Raw genomic sequence first — 8,153 nt, 5'->3', positions numbered from 1 at the left:
ATTCATAGTTAAACATTGGAAGCTTAGCTATTCATTGAAGAGAAACTCGCTGGTGTTGATAAATGTAATGGTATCTAAAGAAGGCCCTTCTTGACTTGAAAAAAAACAATATTCTGTGGGTACAGTAAAAGAGAAACAAGAAAATTACAGCTGAACACAAACACAGAAGAAATGTTAGAATCACCATTGTCACGAACATTTGAAAAATAGTCCAGTCACAAAGGGGTTAAATCCCTTTAAGCGCCAGGAGGAGAATGGCACACATAACATAATTAATTAGCTTCTACGCCACTGTACATCAATAGAATACAAGCACAAGGATTCATAGGTTTATTTATGATGGCCATATCTCTTATCAAATGCCCTATCTGGTAAGTGTCAGCAACACAGAAATAGACAATGTATTACTTCTCATTTTTTGCACAGTCGGGGTTAAGTACAAGTAGAAAATGAAGACATTATCCACAACTTGTGCTATGAAGTGTCTGCAATTCAGCACACGGGGGGTTAAAGAAAATCACTTTAGAAGACACAGAACCAGTTTTGTTGCAGTAATAATAATAAACAATGAAACAATGGAAACATATGAGTGTGATATGGAAACTTTATTAGAAATCACATTTTTTTTACTGTTTTTGGAGGTGTAGATTGTTAAGGTAACAAAAGACGAAGAAAAAAACAACAGATAACAAAATGAATTTAATATCACAGCCTCATTCAGTTTTGCATTTATATTACAAATGATAATGAACAATTCTAGTAAAAGGCATTAAACAGTAATAATTGCAAACGACAATGAGCAATGTAAAACTGAATTACAAAGGAGAATATGGCATAAATCACTGGATGCTCAAACCAATGGTGTATGGCAGTTTTCATGGCACAATAGCTAAACTGGGCACAATTGCTTATCGGTCTATCTATCTATCTATCTATACTGATGACGCCATTGTCAGTAGCAGCAGTTACAGACTGATGTAAGTTGGAGTGTGATACAGTGACAGCTTAGCAGAGGCTGAGATTAATGCTCATTGCTCACCTACCATTCTGAACGTTAATTAATAGTTTATTTTAGTGCAGTAAATGTACTGTTGTAGGGTGGATTGGTGAAGCTGTAGTCTATTACTGTAGTGTATTACAGCGACTGCAGCAGACATTTTTCCTCTTCTCCTGAGTAGAGTTTAGTTGATTAAGACAGTTGCTCATTTATGCTACTAGCCAAATCAGCAAGTTAATTATTTTATTATATATATATATACATAAATATGTGTATATATATATATATATATATCATATAACTGTGTATTATTGTTGTCTTCATAGCATTCCATTCTATTTAGCTACGGGAAGGATATTGTGTGTTTAGCGTTTCATACAGTACATATTAACATGTATTTATGCTAACAGTTGCTTCCTGTTACATTCTGGAATCTCAAACAGCTCTGAACACTACAACTGCTAAATCTATAAGAGAAATCAAAAGATTATCATTAGGTTGTTCCCTGCTAATCAGTGTCTAATTGTACCTTTCACTGCAAACAAAAGGAACACGACGATTATCTCCTTTCACTAAGGGAAAAGGGATCAAGATGGCTCATTAATCCATTCACTGGAGGTGACAGGATTGGGATGTACTTTTGACTGTTTCATTATGACTGCAACGTATTGTGTTCCTAATGGCTAACTGTATCTGTATTTTGTTATTTTTTAATTTTGTCTTAAAATCTCATTGTACAGTGCAGTAGAATAAGATAGCGCTATATAAAATAATTAAACACACGTTTTGCTCCACCACCTAAAATTAAGATTCTTCACAGAAGTAGATCTATTCAATTATTATACTTTTTTAATCACCAGGAATCAACTTCTCCCTATGTTGAGTATCAATAAACAAACTCCCACCATGAAATAAATGAATTGAAATGCACGCATCACTGACTTACAGTATCATGTTTTTAAATATATATTTATGTATACATGCAGATTGCAATAATGAATGAAATGTGTCAAGGCATTTAACGATAAACATAGAGTTTATGGTAAGTCATACCAGTTTATGGTAAGTAATACCAATTAAGAAATTGCTCAATGTGGAGTAGTCACCATGGAAACCAGTAGAACATTCCTCTGGAAATAAGTAACCCACTTATTCATGAAAGCCTGATGACCATACTTGACAATTTTCCAGGGTGGGCCACCAGTAGAGCTGTCCACTGTGAGGATGTGGCTTTGCAGGGGGTTGGGCTTATCTACAGAAGGGGCAGGGCTAGCCCAATTAGCCTTAAATTAGGGAGTTTGGGGGAGGGATTGAGTGAGGAGTGGGTGTGTCCAAACACTACCACCACCTGGAGACCTGGGGAACCAGTGCCTCACCTGGAAACTCTGGTTCAAACACAGGGAATTTCCAGGTATGTTGGTGACTCTGGCCGACAACATACGCAATTTCTTGGGGAGCTTCAAAACTTCCCCCTGAGCTTCAAAACTTCCCGCTGTCTACATGCTGTGTGATCTTTGGGCTAAATACCTTTTAGTAGTTTATCATTTATTTGCTATAACGCAAAACAGACAGGTAGGAACAACAACAATTAAATGAATGGCCTGGTCTAACTTTGAGGTTACATCAAAATTATTGGAAGAAACAGAAGTAAAATAACTATCTGACATAGTGAGATAAAAGTTGCCAAAAGAATGACTAAACCATTACTATGCTCTAATTGTTATGTTTGTCCATAGCCAGGTGGCAGAATATTTGAAAGTTCCCTTTCTGCATTTGTAACAGCAATAGAATCTACTACTGGCACCGTCACATTTCCTTCTAAATGTGATAATTATACCCAATTACAAGGAACCTACTTATCATTCTAATTACAGCTCCTATTCTGCTGTTTCTTTTCTTCTGCACATGATATTGACACATAGACCTTTGATGCATTACCACAAAGCATCTCCATTTTGAATACATTATAATACTGAATAATGTGACTATGTTGCAGGAAGTGCCCTTTGATGTTCCTGGGACGTTGAATACTTGACTTTCCAAGTTGGAATACAATGTAGGTTGGATGGGTTTGCTGCATTTACATTTAAGTTTTTTTAAATGTTTCATCCATTTAAACCTTAAAATGACACACCTATAGAAATTCCACTGTTCAACATTTAATACTTTATACATTATAGGTATATATATATAAACATAGTGTGTGTGTGTGTATGTATATATATATATATATATATATATATATACACACACATATATATATATATATATATATATATACATACACACACTAGCCTTATAAAGAAGTATTTTTATTTTTCATCTACAGCGACTTTGTTTATGTGGAAGGACTATTGCAATCCTAAGCATCCTTAGCATGGCAAATCAAAAATCAAACTGAAAACTTAACTCATAGACCGAAAAAAATGATGAGCAGCCATCTGCAGGCGGCCTATTTAAAAAAAGGCTTCATAGAAATAAAATCAAAGGTTAAATACCCATCAAAGGCAAGGTCATACTGGTTCCTGAATCCTGAGATACTGAATGCAAAATATGGCTTTGCTGGAGATTGTGTGAATGCTAGTATCCAGAGAAAGATAAAAGCAGAGGAGGAAGGTGAAAGGATACACATAAAATTGGGGCAGAGGTGATGATCAGGTTGGGTGACAAAAAAAAGAGAGATCAAAGAATGGAAAGCCAATTAGTGGATCAAAGAGTAAAGATTCACGTTAATAAAACAGGATGTGAATAAAAATAATTATTTTATTATCCTTGGAGAGGATGGAGGATAAAGGAGATTATTATTGTGTACATAAATATCCCCAATGACGCATCATCACTGCTTATTAAATCTATCTATTGTAGTAAATATCCGGAAAACAAGTGTTCCTCCAACACATTCAGTGATAGAAGTGACTGGAAAGCTCAGCAAGCGAGAATATTCCGTCAAAGACAAGCAAGGGAAGACCATAACAGGAATACAACAGATAACAGGAATACAACAGGTTACGATAAGCACTTTCTAATATCAACACAGCCAACGAGGACCTCCCAATCAATTGCGACAAACCAACCAGAGATCAGATCAAGAAAGTCATTTCCTTAATGAAGAACAGAAAGGGGGCTCAACCTGATGGTAAATGCTGTCCCCCCTCTTGATATGGGAAGAATAAGAGATTCCAGCAGACTAGAAAGAGGAATACCTATGAAAGGGCACCTCAGCAACTTTGCCAACCACAGAGAAACTGGGTCCTCCTAAAGATGTTGATTCACAGCTTTGAGGTGAGCAGACAGGCTTCAGGCAGGACAGATCACGCACGGACCAGATAGCAACACTCATTTTCTCATGTGTCTGTCTTCATCGGCTTCATATAAGATACACCATACCCTTGCCTGCGTCGGAAAGTTAGTCGAGCATAGGCAGTCAGCCTGAGCAGAGCAGCATTGCAGAATTTCAATTAAGCAGTAAAGAATTAGTGGAGAGCAGCTGAGCCAAGGCAGCGGTATGGGGTGTGCTCCCTTTTTTTCAACATTAATAAAATGTTATTTACAGGGGTGTAATGATTTAATTTTGTTTTGAGGTTGTTGTCATGCTGTATCAGGGGCCAAACAGATACATCCCTGATTGTATTGCATGGCAGATAAGTATCTCTCTTTGCTTCTCAGCATTGAAGAGAGCTTTAATTCTGACCAAACCCCCAACTCATTTTCAGAAATGCAGCCCCAAACTTGAAAGAAACCTCCACCATGGTAAACTGCAAACCTTGTACTGCTCTCCAGCCCTTCAGGGAACAAACTGCTTGCTGCTATCTTTCTTGACTCCAGTTGCTGTGTTTTCGTGAATAGTTGAGCCGCTTGTACTTGTTTCCACGTTGGAGGTATGGACTTTTGGCTCAAGTGTTCCATGAAGGCCACTTTTGACAAGCCTTCTCCAGACAGTAAGTAGATGGATGTACCAGGGTCCCACTCTTTTCTGTAAACGCTGAGCTGATGGCACTGCTGGACATCTTCCGATTGTGAAGGGAAGTATATTCGCAGCTTAATACAATAAGACGTAGCAGGTTTTTTTTTCATATTTGAGAAAGCATTAATGAGAGCAGGCCTGGTGTCAGACAACTTAGGGAGCATGATAACATATTTATATTAAAAATATATATTACAGTCATTATAGATGTAAAAGGAATTAAAGTGATCTGACCTAACTAAACAACATTTGGCCAGTTGATTTCACATGCTCACATAAAGGACAAGCGGAGACTTTTATTTAAATACAAACGTAGTCTCCTGAAGCCTTCATCAAAATGTACAGCTGTAAAAAGTGTTTTGCATTGTCTGTGAAAACAGTAGTGCCCGTTTGTAAATAATGTGCAATAACAACTGTTTGTTTAATGTGAGGCTTTTGTCTCTGTAAACGTCAATGTCCCTATAAGAATTGTATGTCTCCTCCAATACCTTGTTACAATATTTTACATTCTTGTTGCAGTTAGTAAAATCTCTATTATGTCCTTGCTACCATACATCTTCATTTCCAATGTAACCCTGCGTGTGTTAGCCTTTCCTAGACTTCATCACATTATTAAACCCTCCATTTTCTTATCAAATAATCATTTTCTTAATATTATTTGAGCTACGTGGATTTCCCCTTAGACAAAGGTGTGTCGGCACCTGGAAACCCCTAATTTCCCCCAAATAGATATCCATTTCTGACAGTATGTACATAAGAGTGTATAAATATTTGGACGTGAGGATGTATGTATGCGTGTCTGTAGTAGCATGAATTTGTATGTATAAGTGCATGAGCATGGACAAGCTTTCTAGGGACAAAGGTGTCATTGGAAAGCTGTTTGGGGACAAAGATGGCACAAAAAATCTGCCAGGTCTATAATTGTATAGTTGTGATGGTTGTGGTGATAGTGTAAGAAATTGTGATCCTCTTCCAGGGTATACTGAAATTGAATAAGGTCACTGCTATATGTTATAAAACATATAACATACAAAAGATTTGATAATAATACAAAACAAAAGGGATAATTGAGCATTAAAATTATGTAGTTCTTTCAATTTCTTCTTCATCCTTCAAGGAGCACGGAAACAGCTTGTAATAGTGCCAAAAAAGGCTTGTAATGATGGTGGCTACATTACATCATGGATTTCCCTCGTTATTGGAGATTTGTTCAAATGCCTGAAACAGGCAAAGTTTGTGCAAATCCGAATGCACAGTGTAACGGGTTCACCAAGAGAGCTGTAGTAACTCCCAGAGATCACTCAGTATCCTCCTGTTGTCCCCGGAATCACTTCCAGCACCAGCCAGCATGCACACCTTGGAACCCTGCTATGTGTACCCAATAAGTAGACACAACTACCTTGAATTGAGTACAGCAGGAATGAACAGTTTATTGATGTAAAACATCGACTCATATATCCACAGAACTTCATTAACATAAATCAACATTGATAAACAGGTACATATAGACAACCCAACCTTTAATCCCCTTTAGCTACTGAATCTCCCCCTGGAGCCATCCTGTTAATGTGATTAGTTTACACAATGGAGTTCCTGACTGTGCAATCTTTGTATGGCAGCCAGGCTGGAGCCATCTCTGACTACCTTTTGGCCTTATATGACAGGTCATTCTGTCACACACAGTTATATATATATAAAAAAGTACACATTCAAATATTTACTCTGTTATTACCAGATGTACACTGGTGTAACTACAGGGGTCACAGCGGTCGCCTGTGCCTCTAGGGGGACCAGTGTGACCCCTGCATCCCCTCCTTCCTGTCTCCTCATACCAGTTCAAAATTATTTAGAAAAGGACCTTCCGACCTGGACCGCAACAATCCAGGTCAGAAGGGCCCTTTCTAAACTATGTTGAACTGGTATGAGGAGACAGGAAGGAGGGGCTGCAGGGGTCACACTGGTCCCCCTAGAGGCACGGGACCCTACATTGAAACCAAGACTGTCAGAGATAAAGCTGCAGGAGCGGTGAGAGATAAGAGGGGGCCAGAGGTGGGAAATATGTATATGTGTTTGTATATATGTATGTATGTATGTGAGCATGGATGTGTACTTTCCTGTCTTTCCTGGAAAAAAAACAGTATATCATTTGAATGGGTACATTAAACACAGACAATAAGAATCATAATTCAACAGCGATATGGCAAAAAAGGATCTGTTACCTATGGGGGTTAAAAGAAAAGACCTGAGTATTAAATGGTTTGATAAGCAAGTATTTTGCTGGTTTCTGGAAATGTTCCTGTTTCTTTTTTTCTCTTTCTTTCAGAAAGTACAATATTAATAATATTAATTTGATTTTATTATTAATATTACTTGCATAAACAATCCACCTAATTTGATAATTCCAAAATTGAAATATTATTTCAAGCTCCCTCTGAAGCTCCCAGAACAGAATTTCATCTCAGTTTTGCCTAGCAATTAAACAATTCAAAATTACTGTGAACGCTCCCTTTGATACACAACACCCTCTGGAGCAGATTGAGAGAGAGAGAGAGAGAAACGTCAACATTCTGTACTATGTCAACGTTAATAAGCTCTTCAAAAGAGTGAGTCCTTATCTGCTCAAAGAACTGAGACGCATCATTGCGACACATGCTTCTTTTCTCATACGACTAGTAGAAGGGACTATTTCTGCACAACAATGGAAACACAGCTGTGTTTAGGAAGGATGTTGACACAGCACCTGCCTTGAGATGAATATAACAGTATGTCTAGAGTAGGGTAAGTTCCTGTCTTTGCCTTCAAAATGAAAATCATATTCCACAAGTTTGGGGTGGGGAACAAACTAAAATCCGGCCATTTAATTTGTAACCCTACAGTCAAGGAATCGTGTAATTACAACATGACTTACTATGGTTAAATTACCCTTGGTTTCCAGTGTTACATGCTTTTGAAGGCACAGCATACATAATAATTACACTCCAGAGTTGCCAGGTCATTCAAACTATAATTATAATGTGATTTGTATTGTTTATTTCATAGCAACATAAAAACCTTGTACAGTAATTACTTTTTAAGTGCTTGTTCTTGATAATTGTAAGGTTGTATTCAGAAATGCGTGGATGGAACTGGAATTTTTATAGCATGCAGGGTCTGGATTCTACCCTTCCTTTTCACAAAATTCAATGCCCCGGA

Source organism: Spea bombifrons, chromosome 4 (genome assembly GCF_027358695.1).
Source record: "Spea bombifrons isolate aSpeBom1 chromosome 4, aSpeBom1.2.pri, whole genome shotgun sequence".
NCBI classification, from domain to species: Eukaryota; Metazoa; Chordata; class Amphibia; order Anura; family Pelobatidae; genus Spea; species Spea bombifrons.
This window is presented reverse-complemented; position numbering follows the sequence as displayed.